Consider the following 24,805-nt stretch of genomic DNA (forward strand, 5'->3'; position numbering starts at 1 on the left):
CTCGGTAATCCTCCCCAACTAGCCAATTTACAATCCCTGGCTCAGAGAGGTAACATTTATAAAGTGGATAACATAGTTTCAAGCTAGGCCTGTGTTCATATGTGTCATGTGTGTAAAGTTGGATTTGCTGGTGAAACTCAGTCAGTCAGGCAGATGCAGCCCAGATCAGGGACACCAGAAGGGGGAGGCAAGGGGGCCAACGCCCTCCCACTTTTTGGCGCCACAGCCTCTCCACCTGCCCGGAGTGGGGGGGATCAAGAGCAGCCCCCAGCCTGTGTCTCCACCCCGTGGGGCCCCTCCTCCCCCCCGCAGGGCAGGAAGGTCCGCAGCTCCCCACAGCTGCCCGTGTGCTGCACATGGCTGTTACCTGGACCCAGCTCCAGCTGGGGGGCCACAGTCTGGCTATGGTAAGAGCTGCTTGGGGAGCTGCGGACCCTTCTGTCTTGGGTCCGTGGCTCCTGGCCTGCTCCGGCTTCCAGCTTGGTTGGGGGTGGGGCCTCAGGCAGAAGAGGAGGGGTGGGGGGCTCTGGCCCCCCCACTTTTGGGCAGGCTCTGCCACCCCTGGCCCAGGTGACTGAAAACTACACAATGACTGATTAGGTAGCAACCCTCCTTGCCATATAGTGAGAATGGAGGAGCTGAATACCAGGCAGTCAGAAGAGCCATCAGAGTTGGTAGGAGAAAAACAATGGACTACCAAAGAGAGCCCTGGTACACTCCTGCTTCTCACAAGGACTCATCAGTTACAGTGTCTAAGGAAGTCAGATTATGAGGCCAAGGAAAGTCCATTTGATTCACCAGTAATTTATTTTCAGCGTAGAACACTGGGCTTCATTAGTTGCGTGTGCCTGGTTATTCAGTGTTATTATAAGGGAGATAGGTACACCAGCAGAAAACAGATGACATCAGAACTGTGTAGCCTCCGTACAGCTATGGACCCTTGCAGTAGTTAGCTGCCCTTGTAAGTACTGCCTGAGCCAAGCCAAAGAATTAATACAATTCTCCTGACTTGTTGAGCTACCCACTGATGTTCTTACTTAACAAGGAACTAACTTTGTTTCACTTAATGCAGGAGTTTGGGAACTTCCTCAAAATTTAAGTCAGGTTCTCAAACTTTTTTTTTCACAGACCACTTGAAAATTGCTGAGGGTCTCGGAGGACCACTTAATGATCTGTCCAAATGTTGTTTGTACCATTATCTAACTATTGTAAAGCGCTTTTCATATCATAGAATATCAGGGTTGGAAGGGACCTCAGGAGGTCATCTAGTCCAACCCCCTGCTCAAAGTAGGACCAATCCCCAACTAAATTATCCCAGCCAGGGCTTTGTCAAGCCTGACCTTAAAAACCTCAAAGGAAGGAGATTCCACCACCTCTCTAGGTAACGCATTCCAGTGTTTCACCACCCTCCTAGTGAAAAAGTTTTTCCTAATATCCAACCTAAACCTCCCCCACTGCCACTTGAGACCATTACTCCTTGTTCTGTCATCTGCTACCACTGAGAACAGTCTAGATCCATCCTCTGTGGAACCCCCTTTCAGGTAGTTGAAAGCAGCTGTCAAATCCCCCCTCATTATTCTCTTCTGCAAACTAAATAATCCCAGTTCCCTCAGCCTCTCCTCATAAGTCGTGTGCTCCAGCCCCCTAATCATTTTTGTTGCCCTTTGCTAGACTCTTCCCAATTTTTCCGCATCCTTCTTGCAGTGTGGGGCCCAAAACTGGACACAGTACTCCAGATGAGGCCTCAGCAATGCCGAATAGAGGGGAATGATCACGTCCCTCGATCTGCTGGCAAAGCTCCTACTTATACAGCCCAAAATGCCGTTAGCTTTCTTGGCAACAAGGGCACACTGTTGACTCATATCCAGCTTCTCATCCACTATAACCCCTAGGTCCTTTTCTGCAGAACTGCTGTCTAGCTTCTCAGTCCCTAGTCTGTAGCAGGGCATGGAATTCTTCCTTCCTAAGTGCAGGACTCTGCACTTATCCTTGTTGAACCTCCTCAGATTTCTTTTGGCCCAATCCTCTAATTTGTCTAGGTCCCTCGGTGTCCTATCCCTACCTTCCAGTGTATCTACCACTCCTCCGAGTTTAGTGTCATCTGCAAACTTGCTGAGGGTGCAATCCACGCCATCTTCCAGATCATTAATAAAGATAATGATAAAGCTAATCTAATTGCCTTTTATGATGAGATTACTGGTTCTGTGGATGAAGGGAAAGCAGTGGATGTATTGTTTCTTGACTTTAGCAAAGCTTTTGACACGGTCTCCCACAGTATTCTTGTCAGCAAGTTAAGGAAGTATGGGCTGGATGAATGCACTATAAGGTGGGTAGAAAGTTGGCTAGATTGTCGGGCTCAACGGGTAGTGATCAATGGCTCCATGTCTAGTTGGCAGCCGGTATCAAGTGGAGTGCCCCAAGGGTCGGTCCTGGGGCCGGTTTTGTTCAATATCTTCATAAATGATCTGGAGGATGGTGTGGATTGCACTCTCAGCAAATTTGCGGATGATACTAAACTGGGAGGAGTGGTAGATACGCTGGAGGGGAGGGATAGGATACAGAAGGACCTAGACAAATTGGAGGATTGGGCCAAAAGAAATCTGATGAGGTTCAATAAGGATAAGTGCAGGGTCCTGCACTTAGGATGGAAGAATCCAATGCACCGCTACAGACTAGGGACCGAATGGCTAGGCAGCAGTTCTGCGGAAAAGGACCTAGGGGTGACAGTGGACAAGAAGCTGGATATGAGTCAGCAGTGTGCCCTTGTTGCCAAGAAGGCCAATGGCATTTTGGGATGTATAAGTAGGGGCATAGCGAGCAGATCGAGGGACGTGATCGTTCCCCTCTATTCAACATTGGTGAGGCCTCATCTGGAGTACTGTGTCCAGTTTTGGGCCCCACACTACAAGAAGGATGTGGATAAATTGGAGAGAGTCCAGCGAAGGGCAACAAAAATGATTAGGGGTCTAGAACACATGACTTATGAGGAGAGGCTGAGGGAGCTGGGATTGTTTAGCCTGCAGAAGAGAAGAATGAGCGGGGATTTGATAGCTGCTTTCAACTACCTGAAAGGGGGTTCCAAAGAGGATGGCTCTAGACTGTTCTCAATGGTAGCAGATGACAGAACGAGGAGTAATGGTCTCAAGTTGCAGTGGGGGAGGTTTAGATTGGATATTAGGAAAAACTTTTTCACTAAGAGGGTGGTGAAACACTGGAATGCGTTACCTAGGGAGGTGGTAGAATCTCCTTCCTTAGAGGTTTTTAAGGTCAGGCTTGACAAAGCCCTGGCTGGGATGATTTAACTGGGAATTGGTCCTGCTTCGAGCAGGGGGTTGGACTAGATGACCTTCTGGGGTCCCTTCCAACCCTGATATTCTATGATTCTATGATATTAAACAAAACCGGCCCCAGGACCTACCCTTGGGGCACTCTGCTTAAGACCGGCTGCCAACTAGACATGGAGCCATTGATCACTACCTGTTGAGCCCGACAATCTAGCCAGCTTTCTATCCACCTTGTAGTCCATTCATCCAGCCCATACTTCTTTAACTTGCTGGCAAGAATATTGTGGGAGACCATATCAAAAGCTTTGCTACACTCAAGGAATAACACATCCACTGCTTTCCCCTCATCCACAGAGCCAGTTATCTCATCATAGAATGCAATAAGGTTAGTCAGGCATGACGCCCTTGGTGAATCCATGCTGGCTGTTCCTGATCACTTTCCTCTCCTCTAAGTGCTTCAGAATTGATTCCTTGACGACCTGCTCCATACTTTTTCCAGGGACTGAGGTGAGGCTGACTGGTCTGTAGTTCCCTGGATCCTCCTCCTTCCCTTTTTTAAAGATGGGCACTAGCCTTTTTCCAGTCATCTGGGACCTCGCCTGATCACCATGGATTTTCAAAGGTAATGGCCAATGGCTCTGCAATCGCATCTGCCAACTCCTTTAGTACACTCGGATGCAGCACACCCAGCCCCATGGACTAGTGCTCGTCCAGCTTTTCTAAATAGTCCTGAACCACTTCTTTCTTCACAGAGAAGAAGTGTGCAGCAGTCTGGGACCTGACCTTGTTCGTGAAGACAGAGGTGAAAAAAGCATTGAGTACATTAGCTTTTTCCACATCCTCTGTCACTAGGTTGCCTCCCCCATTCAGTAAGTGTCCCACACTTTCCCTGACCACCTTCTTGTTCACATGTGCCTTGCAAACTGTTTCTTTCCTAATTTGTCACAAAAATTACCAAATTTAATTAATTATTAGATGATAATATTCCCTAAGACTATAAGAATGGCCATACTGGGTCAGATCAGTGGTCCATTTAGCCCAGTATTTTATCTTCTGAAAGTCTGCAGTGCCAGATGTTCTGGCAGTTGGAGGTTTAAGGACACTCAAGCATGTGGTTGCTGACCATCTTAACTAATAGCCATTGGTGGAACTAACCTCTAAGAACATATCTAATTCTTTTTTGAACCCAGCTATATTGTTGACCTTCACATCATCCTGTGGGAGCCAGTTCCACAAGCTGACTGTGAAGAAGTACTTCCTTATGTTTGTTTCAAACCTGCTGCCTATTACTTTCATTGGGTGACCCCCTAGCTCTTGTATAAATAGGGACTCACTTTCTCCATATCATTCATGATTTTATAGACCGCTGTCATATTCCCCCCTCCTTAGTCGTCTCTTTTCTAAGATGACCAGTCCCATTCTTTTTCATCTCTCCTCAAATGGAAGCTATTTGATTTCCCCTAATCATTTTTGTTGTCCTCTGCAACTTTTCCAATTCTTATATATCTTCTTTGAGATGGGGCAGCCAGAACTGCACACACTATTCAAGGTGTGGGTGTACCATGGATTTATATAGCTGTATTAAGATATTTTCTGTCTTATCTATCCCTTTCCTAATGGTTCCTAACATTCTGTTAGCTTTTCTGCCAGCCGTTGCCCATTGAGTGGATGGCTTCAGAGAACTATCCACAAATGTCTCCAACATCTCTTTCTTGAATGGTAACAGCTAATTTACGTACCCTTCATTTTGTATATAGTTGGGATTATGTTTTCCAATGTGTGTTACTTTGCATTTACCAGTGTTGAATTTCATCTGTCATTTTGTCACCCAGTTTAGTGAGATCCCTCTGTAACTCTTTGCAGTCAGTTTTGGACCTAACTATCTTTAGTAATTTTGTATCATCTGCAAATGTTGCCATCTCACTGTTCACCCCCTTTCACACATCATTTATGAATATGTTGAACTGCACAGGTCCCAGTACAGATCCTTGGGGGACCCCACTTTCTACTATCTCCATTGTGAAAACTGACCATTTCCCCCTCCTCTTTGTTTTCTCTCTTTTAATCCAAGAGAGGACCTTCCTTCTTTTCCCATGACTGCATAGTATGCTTAAAAGCTTTTTGTGGGGGACCTTGTCAAAGGCCTTCTGAAAGTCCAAGTACACTATATTGACTGGATCAGCCTTGTTCACATGCTTGTTGACTCGCTTAAAGAATTCTAGTAAGATTGGTGAGGCATTATTTCTGTTTACAAAAGCTTTTTCCCGAACATATCATGTTTATTTATGTCTCTAATAACTGTCTTCTTTACTGTAGTTTCAACCAGTTTGCCTGGTACTGAAGTTAAGCTTACTGGCCAGGATTGTCTTTGGAGCCTTTTTTAAAAATAGGTGTTATATTAGTTAATCTCCAGTCACCTGGTGCAGAAGCTGATTTAAGCAATAGTTTACATACCAAAGTTAATAGTTCTGCATTCTCATATTTTAGTTCCTTCAGAACTCCTGGGTGAATACCATCTGATCCCGGTGACGACTTCTTGTTTAATTCATCAGTTTATTCCAAAACCTCATTTATTGACACCTCAGTCTGGGACAGTTCCTCAGATTTATCGCCTAAAAATAATCACTCAGGTGTGGGGATCTCCCCCACATCCTCTGCATTGAAGACTGATGCAAAGAATTTATTTAGCATCTCTGCAATGGCCTTATTTTCCTTGAGTGCTCCTTTAGCACCTCGATCGTCCAGTGGCCCCACTGACTGCTTGGTAAGCTTCCTGCTTCTATTGTACCTAACACTTTTTTTGTTCTTTCACGATGGAACAATTTCATACTGCTTGCATTGGCTACACTGAGCCCTCAACTCCTAAGCTAATTGATTCTTTTGCCAGTGTGATTGATAGTGGCACTTTATTTAGTTCCAGTGGAATTGCATATGTATTGCCCATAAACTGGCCTCAAATACCTGCTTCCAACTTTAATCTTTTCCTTCCAAATGGAATTTCTTGTTGGCCCCAGGATGCCTATACCTTTGGCAGACCACTCAGTTGGTTTTAGCTCCTATGGGTATGTCTACACTGCAATTAAAAACCCAGGGCTGGCCCATCTCAGCTGACTCGGGCATGCAGGGCTCGGGTTAAGGGGCTATTTAATTGTGGTGTAGATGTTTGGGCTCGGACTGGAGCCTGAACTCTGGGACTCTGCCCCCTCGCGAGGTCCCAGAGCCTGGGCTCCAGGCCGAGCCCAGATGTCTCCACTGCAGATAAATAGCCCCTTAGCCCAAACGCTGCAACCTGAATCAGCTGACTTGGGCCATCCTTCAAATGCTTTTTAAAAATTTAAAATTTGGACTGTTTCTGAAGACAAGATACAAAAAAATAAAACATGCAGGGATTTGCTGGATTTCTCCTCAATGTAGGAACTTTTCTCGGTAGCTCACAGAAAATGAGGGGGAATGCCGAAGGGGGAAGCAATAGGGGGAAAAAGTATTATAGCAAAAACAAGATAACTCACTGACTCAGACGTAAACATTCTAATTTTTTTAGGCCTCCAGTCCCACTTTATGCCTTTTCTGGCATTAGTACAAGAGCAGCTTTCAAAGGCATTTATGGCTAGTTGTCTTCCTCAGCTACATAGAAATATCATAGCAGAACTGTGGCCTTCCAAACACTTATTCACAGGAGTAATTTAATGCAGTTTGCAGCAGTGTACAAATGGCTGCATGGTAGTAAAGTGGAAAAGACCTGGTTATATCTATTCTTAAAGAAATTAGTATTCAGTGTCACACTATTAATTATTAAAGCAAATGTAGTCATACCATGTATTATATAACTAGGTGAATTAAGTTTCCAATGAGGGAGATGTTTCTTCTTTATACACAGCACAGGTCCACTCCCTGAATACTACATGCAATTTCCAGCCCTCTACTATGGAAAGATAGAGGGGAAAACTGCTAGGCTAATAAAGGCTTTAGAGAGAATGGATTCAGGAGGAAAGGGAATAGAACTAAACGTGTTTAATATGATTGTTGGCTATAATACACAAAGGAATTTTGCAAAGAGGAGGGAAATAATTAGAAGTCTTCCTTTGTTTTTTCAGGGACGTGTCAGAGTGCACAGTGTGTAAATGATATGATTCACTGTCTAGTATTTGTGAGTGTAATGCATTCAGCGCTGCTGCATCTGAGCATCTGTTGAGCAGCAAGGGTTCTGTAATACAGTATTAAAAACACACTAATGCAACTTTAACAAGTTCAGAAATACAAAATTAAGGTTTCCATAGCAGTGGTAAGTCTCCCATATTACACTTAGATAGTATTTTCAGTTACAGTTCAATGTGTTATTTAATATGCAGTGTGTGCAATGTGGCAGAGATAATGTTGCCATGGAAACCGTACATTTTGCTTCTCCTAACTTGTGTGCTCAAATATGAAACATTTGTATTGCATTACTGTACATTTTTTTCATTGGATTCCTTTGTTTTTATTTAAGAAGGAGGAAAAAAATGACAAGGGAATTTTGGAATTGCACAATTGAGTACAATAGATTGTAAAATATACCACGTGGATTGGTTGAAAAATGGGGTGTATAGTGGGGAATTAACAAGATTTTTAATTGGAATTTTTCATTTATCGTCTATTGTTTTAAAAATATTTAATACTTAAGAATGTGTCAGTTTAGTCACATGGTGGTTTTTAAATTAAAATTTTTAAAAAATCATTAAACTTCTTATCTTGAAAATGGCAAATGATAAATTATTTTTGATAATGTCTGACACATTTTGAAAAACTATTTTTCATGAACTATTTTTCATGAACATTTTCAATATTGAAAAAAAACTGACCAGCTCTAGATAGTATTCAATGGAAGAATGAAAGTTAGCTGCATTACTACTGAGGGCTTGGCTACACTACGCGCCAGATCAGCGGGCAGTGATCGATACAGCGAGGGTCGGATGCGATAAATTGAGTACTGAGCGCTCTCCTGTCGACTCCGGTACTCCACCAGAATGAGAAGCACAAGTTGAGTTGATGCAGCACGTCAGCTGTGACTTCCCAGAAGAATACTTACAAGAAGTAGCAGTAAAAGCTATACAAACTGTGGGGAAAAAAATTAAAATGTCTGGTACCCTGCTTGGTCACAGACAATGCTGCGAATGTATCCAAGATGAGAAGAAATTATTTAGAAGAGAGTGAAGAGAGTCCCAAGCTAATAACATACGATTGCAGTGCTCATTTGATGCTCTTCCTAGCCAAAGACTTCAGTGCTCCAGAAATAAAGGCTAATGTTCTTGAAATTGCAAAATATTTCTGTAACAACCACTTTGCAGCAGCTGCTCTGAAAAAAGTGGGAGGAACCAAGCTAACTCTCCCACAAGACGTGCGATGGAACTCAGTAGTGGACTGTTCTGAGCACTATATCTATAACTGGCATAATCTGATGACAGTTTGTGAACAAAATCGTGAAAAAATAGATGGCATTGTCACAGCCAGAGTTTTCAACATTGGGCTTAAGAGAAATGTTGAACACATGCTTAGTACCCTGAAGCCTATTTCTGTAGCCTTGAACAAAATGCAGGGAAACAGCTGTTTTATTGCTGACGCTGTTGAAATTTGGAAGGAACTGAGTGAGATCTTAAAAAGAGAAATATACAATGACAGAGTTAAATTACAAGCATTAAAAAAACGAATGGGACAAGCACAATCTCCAGCTCATTTTCTTGCAAATATTCTCAATACTTGGTACCAGGATCAAACCTTAACTCCTGAAGAAGAGGAGATGGCTATGACATGGACCTCCAGCAATCATTCCTCCATAATGCCTACTATAATAAACTTCAGAGCTAAGGGTGAGCCATTCAAGAAATATATGTTTGCTGATGATGTTTTAAAGAAAGTCACACCAGTGAACTGGTGGAAGTCACTTAAGCACTTGGATTCAGAGACTGTTGAAGTGATAATCTCACATTTAACAGCAGCAGCTTCTTCTGCCGTTGTTGAAAGAATATTTTCTTCCTTTGGACTAATTCATTCCAAACTGAGAAATCGTTTGGGACCTGAAAAAGCAGGAAGATTGTTTTTCTTTTCCAGATTATGAACAAACAGGAAGATGAAGGTGAAGATGATTGAGTTAGCTGCAGAAGCCAGTATTTTAAGTTTCTCATGTTGACTTGGCTGACACAATCGATTTAATTTTTGTTTTTTTCTTTAAAAAATTTCATTTCACTATTTTAGTTAAAAACAATTTTAACAAAAACAAACCTGATTTTAAAAAACTTGAATGTTTAACTAAATTCAAAAATTCATATGCTTGTTTTGTTAAAATATTATACATTTGCTGTTGAAGAAAAAAATCCAGAATACATAATGTTGTTTTAGTTAAATAAAACCCTTAAATCTCTGTCTGGTGATGTTTTCCTCCTAATACAGCATGGCAAGAAAATCCTCCAAATATTAATGATTAACCTGTTGAACTGGAGATAGTTCGCCTCCCAATGACTTCATAAATATCACTGTCATGAATATAAAGAGAAGGGTAACCACTTTTCTGTATACCGTGCTATAAAATCCCTCCCGGCCAGAGGCAAAATCCTTTCATCTTTAGAGGGTTAAGAAGCTAAGGTAACCCCGCTGATACCTGACCCAAAATGGCCAATGAGGGGACAAGATTCTTTCAAATCTGGAGGCAGGGGGGAACAAAGCGTTTGGTCTGTCTGTGTGATGCTTTTGCCGGGAATAGATCAGGATTGCAGCGTCACAACTCCTGTTAAGTTAGTAAGTAATCTAGCTAGAAACGTGTTAGATTTCCTTTTGTTTAATGGTTGGTAAAATAAGCTGTGCTGGATGGAATGTATATTTCTGTTTTTGTGTCTTTTTGTAACTTAAGGTTTTGCCTAGAGGGATTCTCTATGTTTTGAGTCTGATTACCCTGTAAGGTATTTACTATCCTGATTTTACAGAAGTGATTCTTTTACCTTTTCTTTAATTAAAATTCTTCTTTTAAGTACCTGATTGCTTTTTCATTGTTCTTAAGATCCAAGGATTTGGGTCTGTGTTCACCTGTACAAATTGGTGAGGATTCTTATCAAGCTCTCCCCAGGAAAGGGGGTGTAGGGCTTGAGGGGATATTTTGGGGGAAGATGTCTCCAAGTGGGCTCTTTCCCTGTTCTTTGTTTAAATGCTTGGTGGTGGCAGCATACGATTCAAGGACAAGGTAAAGTTTGTACCTCGGGGAAGTTTTTAACGTAAGCTGGTAAGAATAAACTTAGGGGGGGTTTCATGCAGGTCCCCACATCTAGAGTTCAGAGTTCTAGAGAACTAGAGTTCAGAGTGGGGAAGGAACCTTGACAGTTATTCATTTTCTCTTATAGCTATAAAACTAATCTGAAAAGTTTTCAAAATAAATCACTTTAAAAATGTATAGTGTGTACCTTCTAAAAATGAAACCTACATCTATCTCTGAGTTGTGAAGAATCTGTATTAAGGTTATAAAAATCAACAAGAATGCACTTTTATGTAGAAATCCATGATTAAATCAAGTCTTCCTGACTAGTGATTTAAATCAAATCCACCCTGATTAAAATATTACATCTTTTATCTTTTTTTAAAGGAAATTGCAGGTAGCTAGCCTTGTAGATAAGTGCTTTTAATTATATCTAAATACATAGTTCTTCGAGTGCTGGTCCCTATGTGTTTTCCGCCCCTGGGTACGCATGCGCTTCATGCACTCAAGTCTGGAAATTCTTCAAAGCAGTGTCTATTGACCTGCACTTGTGCAGTAGCCTTCTTCATGCTCCTGACTGAGGCTGTAAGAGGCAGTGTAGGTCAGTGCCTCTGCAGTTCCTAATTACTGCCACATGGTCTAAGTTGGAATAATTTCTTCCTTTGCTCCGTGCACAACATGTAAAGTAAACTTTTTGTAAATAGTTTTTATATCTCGCTTAGTAGTTATAGTTAGTATAGTATATAGTTAGTATAGGATAGGTTTCCTCCTCCCCCACTATTCAGGGGAAATCCTCCCCAGTCACAGAGTCCTGGAATTTAAGAATTGCATCTCCTGTGCTCTATTCTTCTCCATCAGTGATGAGTATTAATGATGCTTGTACTGCGTGGGTGAGGCACATATTTCTGCAAAGTGCAGTATCTGTTGATCTTTCCCTCCCAGAACTTGAGAGGCCTGAGGGCTCTGACTAAAAAAGTTCCCAATGGAGGAGGCAATAAGGCCCTGTTCTGACCCGGGTCCAGGAGACCCCCCTGAACATTGGCCTCAACGGACCAGCAGTGCCTCTCCAAGCAGAAACCTTGGGACGGTGCCTTTACCACCGAAGCCCAAGGACTCCTTCTTCAGGACTTCCTATGAGAGTAAGGGGCACTCTCATGGGTGTAAGGACAGATGCCCACAGAGGATTGTCCATAAGAAATGCGTTTGCTCCTGAGCCGTTCTAGGTTGGGGGAGACATTGCATATGGAACCCACGGAACCAGCTCCACCAAAAACTGCCAGATTGGAGGGCAAGGCACTCAAAAAAAGGATCCACCAGTTCTGGCTGTGGCTGTGAGACCAAAGCAGAGAGACAGACACTCATCATTCCCTTCTATGTATGTGGGTCTGAACTCATTGTCGGTACCACCTCATTTATCCAAAGACAGATCAGCTGCAACAGATGAGCCAGGTATTTCAGATGTTTCTGCTGGAACTCCCCGGACTCCGGGCTGTATGGAGAACTTTGTAACACTGGAGGATATATTCCTCCTCTACCTGCAGTCTCCCCTCTTTTCAGACCCTGCCCTCCTGAGGGACATCCTTACCAAGTCAAAGTCCAATGAGGGGAGACTAGTAGCAAAAGTGGCTCTCCGGGCTACGGTAGATGCTGCAGATACAATGACCAGAAGTTTGGCCACGGGGTGATCATGCAAAGGTATTCGTGTTTCCAGTTAGGATTTCCTAGTGAGGTCCAAAACACCATCCAAGACCTCCCCTTTGATGAGGCCAACCTTTTTAATGAAAAGATGGATGAATCCCTGCACTCTCTAAAGGACTTAAGATCCACTTTGCAATCCCTTGGGATTTACATTCCAGCCTCCACGAGGAAACACCAGAGACAGCCCGTTAGATCACAACCACCCTTTTCACATGCTTCATGTTACCAGTGTCCACCTGAGCCTCCGCACGAATGACAGAAGATTCAGAGGTCCTGTTTCTCGGCTGCTTCTGCTGCCACAGCCTCTGCTTACTCCCAGACACCGGCTGGGGCCACTTTTGACATGCAGATCGAGACCCACTTACCACCACAAATGCCACCTATTTCCTCTCTGATCATCTTTGGAGGCTGTCTCACTTTATTCACCCACAGCTGGAACAAGATCACCACAGACAGTTGGGTCCTGGAGATTATCCACCAAGGGTACTTCATAGAGTTTCTTTCCTTCCCTCCTCACAAACCACCTTCCTGATCCCAGTCTCACCAACGGATTCTTCAACAAGAGGCAGAATCCCTTTTACACTGGGGTGGAGGGGGGGTAATAGAACACATCCTGCCTCACTACCAAGGGACAGGCCTCCACTCACCATATTTCCTAATCCTCAAAAAAGGCAGAGGATGGAGACACATCCTGGACCTTAGGCAGCTCAACATCTTTATTTGAAAGCTGAAATTCAGGATGACTATGCTGGCACCTATAATCCTTTCCCTTCAGGAAGGAATATGGTTCATGGCTCTCAACAGGAAGAATGCATATTTCCACATAGATATTCATCCATTTCACAGGAAGTTTCTGCACTTCATGGTTAGCCAAGAGCTCTTCTAGCTTTGTGTCCTCCCCTTTGGGCTCACTGTGGCATCCAGGATATTTACAAAAGCTTTTGCTGTGGTAGCAACCCAGATAAAACGCCAGGGCTATACGGTGTTTCCATACCTGGACGACTGGCTCCTAATAGGCCAAGCTCATCAGGAAATCACGTCAGCAACAGGATCTCTTTGGCACCTTTTTGCTACCTTTCTTTGCATAAACAAAGAAAAGTCCATTTTGTCACCCACAAGTAACAATAATTTTTATAGGAACAAGTCTGGACTCAGTCTCCGCAAGAGCATTTCTCCCCACAGACAGGTTTTACACATTGAGCAACCTTATCTCTTATCTCAGCACACGCAGACTGTGAACTACAATGCACTGGTGTCTTGCTCTGTTAGGCCACATGCACCTACATGATGCCATTCACCAGATCCACTTACGGTACTTGCAAGCTTGGCTCCATTCAACCTACTGACCAAACAGGGATTGCATCAACTCCAACGTCACTGATCCCACCAGAGTTCTCTCCTCCCTCGCATAGTGGTCCAACCCAAACAAAGCCATTGTGGGGACTCCATTCAGCTGTCCTATACCAAAGGCCACCATCTTAACAGACACCTCCTTTCTTGGGTGGGGTGCCCACCTGGACCCCAAGAGAGGCAAGACTACTCATAAACTTACTGGAACTGAGAAAGATCCACCTTGTGTGCAAGGTCTTCCTTCCCCTCAAACACTCACTCTATGTACAGATAATATCAGACAGTATCACCACAGTGGTCTATATAAACAAACAGGGAGGGGCAAAATCTTGTCCCCCAGCCTGGAAGCAGTCAGGCTTTGGAATTGGTGCATCAGAAACCACATTATGAAACAGGTTGCAAACTTCCTGGGTGTTCACAACTCCCTGGCAGACAGGTTAAGCAGAAGCTTCTCTACGCAGACCACAAATGGGAGATCCACGACAGAGTTCTAACCAACATATTTTCACAATGGGGTACACTGCTTTGGGATCTCATTGCTTCCCAAACAAACAGAAAGCTTCCCAACTATTGCTCGAGGGGAGCCATAGACCATGATTCCCAGGGCAGTGTTCTCCTGGACGGTTGACCTCAGATATGCCTTTTCTCCCTTCCCCCTGCTACCACAAGTTGTACAGCAGATCTGTCATGACAAAGTCACCATAATCCTTTGAGCACTCTCCTGGTCCAGACAACTCTGGTTCATGGAACTACTAACAATGTCCTCATGCCCACTAATCAGGATCCACCCATTTCAAGATCTCCTAAGCAAAACAGGAGGGAAATCAAGCACCGCAATCCAGGCTGACTCCACCTCACGGCCTGGCATTTGGATGGGTGTCAGAAATAGAATGTTCATTCACTGTCCCTATTCAGAAAATCCTCAAACAAAGTAGAAAAGATTCTACCAGAGCCTGCTACCAGGCTCCATGGTGGTGCTTTTCAGCCTGGGCACAAGGCCAGTAACATTCATTTGATACAGTGGGCATTCCAGTTATCCTAGACTATCTCCTTTCATTAAAGACTTCAGATTTGGCCCTTAGCTCATTGCAGGTACACGCAGCAGCGATTAATGCCTTCCTCCCTCTGATGGAGGGATGTTCTGTCTTTACACATCTGGCTACTGTGCAATTTATGAAGGGCTTGATCAGGACCTTCCCACTGGTCATTAAACCTACGCCTCAACGGGACCTTAACCTCGTCCTGTCAACACTCACTGGTCAACCCTTTGAACTTACGGCAACATCATAGAATCATAGAATATCAGGGTTGGAAGGGACCCCAGAAGGTCATCTAGTCCAACCCCCTGCTCGAAGCAGGACCAATTCCCAGTTAAATCATCCCAGCCAGGGCTTTGTCAAGCCTGACCTTAAAAACCTCTAAGGAAGGAGATTCTACCACCTCCCTAGGTAACGCATTCCAGTGTTTCACCACCCTCTTAGTGAAAAAGTTTTTCCTAATATCCAATCTAAACCTCCCCCACTGCAACTTGAGACCATTACTCCTCGTTCTGTCATCTGCTACCATTGAGAACAGTCTAGAGCCATCCTCTTTGGAACCCCCTTTCAGGTAGTTGAAAGCAGCTATCAAATGCCCCCTCATTCTTCTCTTCTGCAGGCTAAACAATCCCAGCTCCCTCAGCCTCTCCTCATAACTCATGTGTTCCAGTCTCCTAATCATTTTTGTTGCCCTTCGCTGGACTCTCTCCAATTTATCCACATCCTTCTTGAAGTGTGGGGCCCAAAACTGGACACAGTACTCCAGATGAGGCCTCACCAATGTCGAATAGAGGGGAATGATCACGTCCCTCGATCTGCTCGCTATGCCCCTACTTATACATCCCAAAATGCCATTGGCCTTCTTGGCAACAAGGGCACACTGCTGACTCATATCCAGCTTCTCGTCCACTGTCACCCCTAGGTCCTTTTCCGCAGAACTGCTGCCTAGCCATTCGGTCCCTAGTCTGTAGCTGTGCATTGGGTTCTTCCGTCCTAAGTGCAGGACCCTGCACTTATCCTTATTGAACCTCATCAGATTCCTTTGTACATGTGCTATGATCCACCTGTCCATGAAGGTGGCAATCACCTCAGCAAGAAGGATCATTGAGCTAGGAGCCATGAAGGCAGATATTCCTTATACAGTATTTCACAAAGAGAAGGGCTCCCTTAGGAGCCCTAAATTTCTCCCCATGATTTTTTCTGAGTTCCATTCCAATCAGTCAATACACTTACCTGTATTTTTCCGAAACCCCATGCTTCTTCCAAAAACAGGAGACTTTACTCCCTAAGTGTCAGACGCACTCTGGCGTTCTACCTACAAAGAACCAAACCGAACCCATCCAAGACTCTTTGTTGCCATAGCAGAAAGATAATGTGGACAGCCATTATCCTCACAGAGACTTCTAAGTGGGTTTTGGGATGCATCTTAGAACGCTACAAAATAGCAAAACTTTCCCCTCCTGGGGGTATTACAGCTTATTCCATGTGAGAACAAGATGCCACTGCATCTTTATTGGAAATTCCACTTTAAGACGTTTGCAGAGCAGCACGTTGGAGCCATACTACCTCAGCTACACTGCTATTTGTACGATCACTAGCTCAATCAGAGCTATTGCAAGTATGTGTACATGAGCAGGGGAATCTCACTTCTAGCTACGAGCGGAGGCATAGCCTTTGAGATATTGTTAGGACTTTCAGGTTTCAGGTTTAATTCAAAATGTGTAATGCTAGAAGCAGGAGAGGAAGTAAGGAGCAGGAGATAAACCACAGAAGTGGAAGTTAAGAGGTGTGTGGCTCTGTCACAGATTTGCAATATGATCTGAAGGGGAATCTCTTAATCTTTCTGGGGCTCAGTTTCTCATCTGTAAAATGATGGTAATGCTATTGCACAGAAATGTTGTCGGGTTTAATTTAAATAAATAAATACTGTAGTGTTTTTTCAACATTTGAGAACTAACTGGAGCCCCAGTCCTACAAACGCTTATGCACATGCATCACTTTACACATGCAAGTAGTCCTGTTGACTTTAAGAAGTATATCATTCATTCTGTTTATAAAAATGTTATATAGGATTTTTCTGGAACATTCATCTTCCTATATGATATCTGAGAAGAAAACACTAGAGTTTTCTCTTTGTAAAGAATAGAGGGTTTGATTCTTTGCTGCATTGCCTTGTGTTGCCACGTATGCTTGTGCAACATGGATGTGAAATGCTACCAAAAAAGTGTGTTGGTGTTTTACACGAGCTTTGCACTGGTGTACATGCAAACACAAGATGCAAGGGGGTGAAGATTCCCTTTAAACCTATATAGGAATTAATTTCTACAGTAAGACTTGCCAAAACCCTTACAATTTAGATTGTCTGTTGAGAGCTACTTTTACCTTCAATATTATACAGCTCACCCCCTATTAATGAATTACCATGTTATTTTCCAGTCTTTTTCAAACAGCAACAACTGAGTTGCACACCATGATGTATTGCACCATGTGGAAAATAACTTGATGGTGTTTGGTTGCCAAGTATTAAGGGCACAGGAGATTAAATCAGGATGTTTTTATCTTTGACAAATACCATTTTTACTCACAGCGTGGAATCCCTTGCATTTTTATTCACTCACTCATGTTCTGTGAGGAAACATAGTGATTTGATTTGGGGCACAATCCTACTTTCAGTTAAGTCAATAGGAGTTTTTCTGCTATGTCCACTGGAAGCAGGATCATGTCTTTGGATTGGAAACAGTGTTGACATACTTTTAATTCTGGTTTTCAGTAGAAGGTATAGCGATCCCACAAGATGGAGCTACCATAGCATATCTCTGTCTTCATTTAGCCAGAGAAATACAAGTCTGCATTGGTCTGATACCCAGCTAGGTTTATTTTGAACAAAAGCTCCACAGAAATCTTTTCCATGTATTCATTTTCAAATTTTTTATTTCTCGGTGTGTTTTCGAGTTGTATTAGATCAGTAGTTTTCAATCTGTTTTCATTTGTGAACCCCTAAAAAATTTCAAATGGAGGTATGGACTCTTTTGGAAATCTTGGACATAATCTGCGGAACCCAGTTTGAAAACAAGTGTTCTATGATAATGGTGACCTTCTGCAGACCCCTTAGACATAGTTTGTGGACCACAGGTTGAAAACCTCTTTATTAGATTTTAAAAGTGCAGTATCATTGCAAGAAACACTGTAGGCCTGCTGCTTCAACTTTTACTCACCCAAACACATTGAAATCAATGGAACTATTTGCATAAGTAAGGATTACTGTCATGAGCAAGGATTGCATGAGCAGACTCAATCTCACCACAATAAGGAAGCTTTCCTGGTGTAGTCTAAACTGGATAGTAAGCTGATTGGACCATGACTTTTTGCAAAGACAAAGAGCTTATTCATATTTGTGTTTTGGAAATTTCTTTAAAATTCACATGGTATTTAGTACCATGATTACATAGTTGAGGGTAAAAATTCCCTGGTTTTCTTAAGGTAACCTTCTAATAACTTCTGCATTTATTGTTCAAGGCACTTAAATCTAATTTAATAAAATATAGCTCAGGCTAAATTATATGGCTGTGCTGGAGGTTACTTATAAGCCTCCAATCTCATTTGTAATTGCAGCATTCTGCCTGAAGAAAGAACTAAATAAGCTGTGGTTTACTCTAATCTTTGCTGGCTATGCATTTCTGTTGCCTTTTTATCCGGAGACACTGCAGTGTTGTTCTTCTACTTGGGTTTTTATGATAGCAGCAAATGAAATGAACTAGTTGATCATGACAGTAATTCAAAGTAAACCTGATTCGTCCAGTCATTGCTGAATAACTTAAAGAAAATTGCCATTGCCTTTCGCTTTGCAGGTATAGTGTTAAAATACACCTGCTTGTTGTAGTGTTTGACTAAATGGAAAGGCATGTTAAAATGAATATTTCTTTAAAGACTTGATAATACATATGCTTCAGCCCAGTAAACTACAGAATGTAAACCTTATTCTCATTTCCATGACTTGATAACAAATCAGAATCCTCACATTCCAAGCTTACTTGCTTCACAATAAGTCTGTATTGAATAAGCTTCTTCTATCACAATCCTGCAACAGTGTAGGTGGATTGTTGCACCCGCATAGAGCCCCATTGACTTTATGGGGTTCCATGTGGACACAGAGATCTGCCCTCTTGAAGCCAGTTGCAGGATCATGTCCCTAATTAGTAAAATGGTGGAAGTATTTACTCTTTACTTGCAGTGCCCTAGCTTGCTGAACTCTTCCCTTTTTCACTCTGATCCATATTTCAAGATCATTCTCAAAATGCTGTATATAATTTTTCTTTAAGAACCCTGCCCCCCAACCACCCACACAGACTACTACTACATTTTTATAATGTTGAGTCCTTTTTGCTACCTATTTTCTGGCTGTTTTATTGGCAATATCCTTGCTGCTATCACAGTGTCCTAATATGTGTCAAATTGACATTGAAACAAATAAAACCCTGCATGTTTTCTTACATTTCAAATATAGTCCTTTCCAAGGAAGCAGATTCAAACAGAACCATGTGTTTAGACTATAAGCTCTTTGGAGCAGGGAATCTCTCTTCTATGTTACATGTGTGTGCAATAACTAATACAATAGAGTCTTGAGTCAGGTCTCCTAACAATAATAGGAAGCAATCAAATGTATCTATCCTCCAGTTAATAATATAGTGGTTATTCTGTGCTAGCAATTCAGAAAGCTGTTGAAATGTAGGCTCAGACTTGCCATGTCTTCCATTGTTTGTTGGAGAACCTAGAGAAAGAAGGATGTTCCAGTGGTTAGCATGCTAAGCTGGGATTTTGGAGACCTGGGTTCAGTTTCCTGCTTTTCCATAGACTTCCTGTATGACATCAGCAAGGCATTTAGTTTCCAGGTTCCTCTGTTCCCCATCTGTAAAATGGAAATAATAGCACTTCCCTACCTCTCAAGAATTTTGTCAGGAAACATGCAACGAAGATTGTAAAGCATGTACATATTACAGTAATGTGGGACATAGACGAGAGAAAAGTGCTAGCTCTTGTATGGGTTAGGCCTGGTCCACTACAAACTTAGGTTAACATAAACCACATTAAATTGATCTAATAATGGGTGTCTACACTACTGAATCCCTTCCACTGACCTAAGTGGCCTGTAAAGTCGACTTCCGTACTCCACCTCCGCGAGAGGCATAGCGCTTGAGTCGACATGGGGATAGTGTAGACACTGCGTTTTGTAATTCGAATCAGTTGGCCTCCACTGTGTCCCACAGTGCTCCACTGTGACCGCTCTGGAAAGCACTTTCAACTCCACTGCATGTCAGCCAGGTACACAGGAAACAGCTGCTCCCTTGTTAAAGCCCCGGGAACTATTGAATTTTCATTTTCTGCTTGATCTGCGTGGCAAGTTCACCAGCATAGCTGATCTTGGAGACTCAAGGCCGCAAATGTGCTCTAGCATGGCGTATACAGGAGGTGGTGGATCTTATTGCTGTGTTGGGAGAAGAGTCTGTGCAGGAAGAGCTCTGATCCAGCAGATGAAATGCTGACATTTATGCCAAGATTGCATGGGGCATAATGGGGGAAAAGGGCTAAACCAGAGACATGCAGCAGTGCCGCGTGAAAATAAAGGAGCTTTGGCAAGTGTACCAGAAGGCAAGGAAGGCGAACAGTCATTCTGGTTCTGCCCCATAATCCTGCTGCTTTTATGAGGAACTGCATGTGATTCTCGGCGGTGACCTCACCACTACCCCAAAATTCGCCATGGATACCTCGCAGGAGCCCCGGGAGACCTCGAGCAACAATGAGGAGGACATTGTTGAGGAGGAGGAGAATGCACGGCAAACCAAGAATTGTTTTTAACTCTGGAGCCCATCCCTTCACAGGACCAGTTGGCAACACAGCGTGATGGTGGGGAAGGCGCCTCTGGTGAGTACACATTTCCATTCAAACTGTAGAGGTTACATGCTACTATTTTTTATGTTTAATCTGAACAAAAAAGAAGATGTAGAGGGTATTGGTTGCCACTCCAACTATGCAGAGGGTGCTCTCCAAAAAAAGACTGTTTATCTGCACAGGGATCGCCTGGGAATCCTCCATGGAGATCTCTAGGAAGCTTTCATGGAGGTACTCTGCAATCCTTTGCAGAAGGTTTCTGGAAAGGGCTGCCTTATTTCGTCCTGGTAGGACACTTTCTCGCGCCACTCCAGTATTAACTCTGTTGGCATCATTGCAGCATGCAGCATAAGAACCAGGGCTATACCCAGACACTTGCAGAATCTGCTCTCGTGCCGCCTCTGTTACCCGCAGGAGAGTGATATCACATAGGGTCACCTAAGGGAAATGGGAAATGTTCACTGCTAGCCCTTAAACTGCAAACGCTTCAACAAGTAATCTGCCCCCGTTTGGTGAAATCTGGGTCACACAACCACGCTTTCCCAAACTGCCATGGTTGTGGTTGGAAGGGATCACCATGTATTGCAAGCAGCATTGTATTAAAAAAAAAGGGGGGGGGGAGTGACGGCTTCCTGTTTGTCTCCCTCCCCTCACCCCTTGGTGCTACTTTTCTAAAAATCAATCTACTGGGGGGAGGCTTTACACTGGTGCCTGTCCTCAAGCACCATCCAGGTTGCTAGGGGAAAGGGGGCTTTTCTCAAGTTCCAACCTGTGATCCCAAGGATGTCTTCACAAAAGCAACAGCACAAGACCTCTCACCCATGCCTCGTGGCCTTACTCACCATGGCTGGAGCAGCAAACAGACTCTTGCAATAGTCAGCGGTTGTGATTACATTGTGGGTTGCAGTGAAATGTATTGAGGGGTGTTTTTTTAATAAAAAAAAATTAATCTTGCACCAGAAACAATGTATGCACTGTCAATGCTACCGTTTTGCTTTGATTCCTTGCAGCTGAAACTTTGTCTGTCGGCGCATCCTCCATACCGGGACAGAGACTTTCCTAGATTAGAAGGCAGAAAAAGAAGACTCAAGAGGACATGTTCAATGAGTTAATGCGCACCTCTGAGAGTGACAAGAAGGAGCTCAGAGCATGGAGGATTACACTATCCGAGAAGCTGGACATGGACAGGGAGGACAGGAGACCATGCAGGGAACAGGAGCATGCCACACAGAAAGGGATGCTGCAGATTATGAAGGAGCAATCAGACATGTTGAGGCAAGAAAGGCAGCTGGATGCTAGAGTCCCTCTGCAGCCTATATTGAACCTGCTGTCATCATCGTCCAGTTCTACATCCTCCTCCCCTACACATCCTATGAGGCGGGAGAGTGGGGGAAAAGTCATGTATCCCTTGCACTCAACACCAGGGGAGGTTACAAGAACCAGAAGGTGCCCATTCCCACACCTTTGATTGTTATTGCAGTGCACCTATAAGCAAACTTTCCTTGTTTCTCCCCGCCCCGCCTATAGAGTTATCAGCCCTTTGCCCAAAGTTATCTTACTTTCCTTTGCTGTCTCTGTGTGTTTGTGTGCATAATAAAACTTTATGGATTGAGGAGAAAAGACTCTTTATTCATTCAACACACGGTGGTTGGTGGGAGTGGAGTTTACAGGGGAGAAAATGCAATGGAGGGGACAGTTTGGTAAGGAACAACACAGATAAGGGTCACATTATTCTGGCTTATTGTTAAAACTGGTTTTCAAAGCCTCAGAGAGACGCAGAGCTCCTTGATGTGCTCTTCTTATTGCCCTGATGTCTGGCTGCTCAAAATTGGCTAACAGGTGATCTGCCTCAATCCTCCATCCTGGTGGAAACTTTTCTCCCTTTGTTTTACAGAGATTATGGAGCACACAGCAGGCATCAATAGCAATGGGGATATTGCTTTCACTGAGGTCTAACCTAATAAGCAAACAACGCCAGCAACCTTTTAAACGTCCAAAGGTACATTCCACCACCATTCTGCACTTAATCAGCCTATGGTTGAACTGGTCCTTACTGCTGTCCAGGATGCCTGTATAGGCTTCATGAGCCATGGGAGCAAGCGGTAGGCTGGATCTCCCAGATCCACGATTGGCATTTCGACAGCATCAGTGGTTGTTTTGCAGTCTGGAAAGAAAGTCCCTGCTCGCATCTTTCCGAACAGACCTGTGTTCCAAAAGGTGTGCATGTCATTCACCTTTCCTGACCATCCCACGTTGTTGTTGTTGAAACGGCCCCTGTGATCCACCAGCACTTACAACACCATTGAGGAGTACCCCTTTTGGTTTATATCAAAATACCAGAATCTGATTCATGCTCATCTACGTACTCATATTGTTGAATATATCATCAGCAATGTGCACAGCTCAGAGAAATAGTACTTGATGCTTGAGAACTACTGCTGCACAGCCAATCAAAAAGTGATTATAGGTTGTTACACTAGTGGCACCAAACAGATTTCTTTAAAGAAAACAAATGACTTGGAACACAAATAACATTCTTAATGTTTAATTAATTTGTTGTTTAAAATCAATTAGTTCATCTAGACAGACTGAGAGGTTAAAAGAAGGAAGAAAATAAGAGTCCCTGAGATTCAGTTCAAAGTTATCAATGAAAAGGGGTTAGAGGACTACTTATATATTAAGAAAATAAATTGAAAGCAAGAAGGCTAAACACATAACTAACCCAAATTTATAGTATAGTTTTAAATATTTCATATTGGTTTATATTTTATTTGGCTATGTTATTTAACACTGATTTAATTGTTCTCAACATGGAGTTTAGCAATAATTCATCTTGATATCAAATGTATGTCATTCAGTCAGATCTTCCCTCTTTAGAAAATTGTGTCCAAAAAACAAAACAAAACAAAACAAAAAGCAAAAAAAACCCTAGCATCATCAGAGTCATTAAATAGAAATTTTCTCCCATCTATTGAAAAGTGCATTTTAGTGGGAAATAACACTGAATCTGAAATACCTATAAAGACCGATTCAGCTCCGTCATGCTTGTGTTTTTGAGCCTGGGCCATGCTGGCAGTATTTGGGAATCTGAGTATCTTTCTCCCTAATAAAAATATTATCTTTGGACCTCCATAGAAGTTTCATGATCCAATCCTTATCTGGTTACTACAAGAGGTGGATTTTTAAATATCTGTCCTAACCTAAATTAATCTAATCTCTTTTCTGACAGTATTGAAGGGACACTATCCATTAGAGTGGAAAATATGGGGTTTCTTTATTTAATAAAAGTTATAAAAATTGATTTAAGAATTTTCATATGTTTTAAAATTTCAAGTAAAAATGTGTATTATTTAGCACTAAACATTCCCCGGTAGTGTTTGTAACCAAATCATTGCAGCATTGAACTAGTGCATGAGAACCAGAAATTGAAGCTTTTCTTTCCCAGCTATTGTTTTTTGTTAGTAATTACTGTAGGGTGCTATATGGTCATGATAGGAGATGGTCCATGAGACAATATCGCTATTTGTGCTATGAAAAAATTTCAGAACCTCTCGCCTACTTCGTTTTCCTTGTTCAAGTGAAGCGCAAAAACTCCAAACATAAATGGTGAAAACTAAATTGGATTTTTAAAAAATATTTTTAAAATAGAGTTTAAAAACTCTGTTTCTTTAGTAACATTAAGAAGGAATTTTTGTTAAGTACAAATTTTAACCTTACAACATACCTTTAAGATGCATTAGTATTTTGTTCTCAGAAATTTCTTTCTGAGAAAGTGAGCTAAGATTTAAAACTAAACAAAACAATAGACGTAGAACTTAAACAATATGAAGTCAGTTATATGTGAACTTTCACTGATCGGGCCAATTCCTAACAATGCTTGAGATGAACTCATTATTTCCCTCTCAGTACAATAAGACAAAAAATAACAGACACTTTTCTTCTCTTTTAAGAATTCCTCAATTTTATCTGAATGCCCTTACATCATCTCCACGTTATATGTTATGTTCCCATTTTCAGGGTAGTCCATTTATCCTGAATAGAATACTGCACTTTTATTGTATTTAGTCTTGATTTTGAAGTTGCCCGAAGGGATACACTCTGCTTCTTTTGTTTGTGTTGTACGGAGCTGAAATGGGAAGCAAATTGTAGCCTCTGGACTTGCAGTCTCATGTGTAGCTTTACTACGTGACACTGCACAGAATATAATTGTTTTTACTACCTGTTGTGTAGACAAAGTTAGAGAAGAAGAGGCTCCTTTTGCACTTGAATGTCTTGAAATTTACTAGATAGATGGTACTTGACCTCCAAGTGCAGGCTTGACTCTAAATATAGCA

At 42.6% G+C, this 24,805-nt stretch overlaps 1 protein-coding gene across 10 annotated transcripts in view; it reads left to right on the top strand.

Moving 5' to 3' along the window:
* Positions 1 to 24,805, top strand: part of NCOA7 (nuclear receptor coactivator 7) — a 167,338-nt gene that overhangs the window by 11,491 nt on the left and 131,042 nt on the right. For 3 of the 10 annotated variants that reach the window (XM_073337224.1, XM_073337223.1, XM_073337222.1), the window contains exon 2: positions 22,366 to 22,470. The exons of the other annotated variants lie outside the window; for them this stretch is intronic. The gene's annotated coding sequence lies outside the window, so the exon portion shown is untranslated. The remainder of the gene's footprint in view (positions 1 to 22,365; positions 22,471 to 24,805) is intronic. 10 annotated transcript variants of the gene reach the window in all.

The sequence above is a fragment of the Lepidochelys kempii genome, chromosome 3 (assembly GCF_965140265.1).
Source record: "Lepidochelys kempii isolate rLepKem1 chromosome 3, rLepKem1.hap2, whole genome shotgun sequence".
NCBI lineage: Eukaryota > Metazoa > Chordata > Testudines > Cheloniidae > Lepidochelys > Lepidochelys kempii.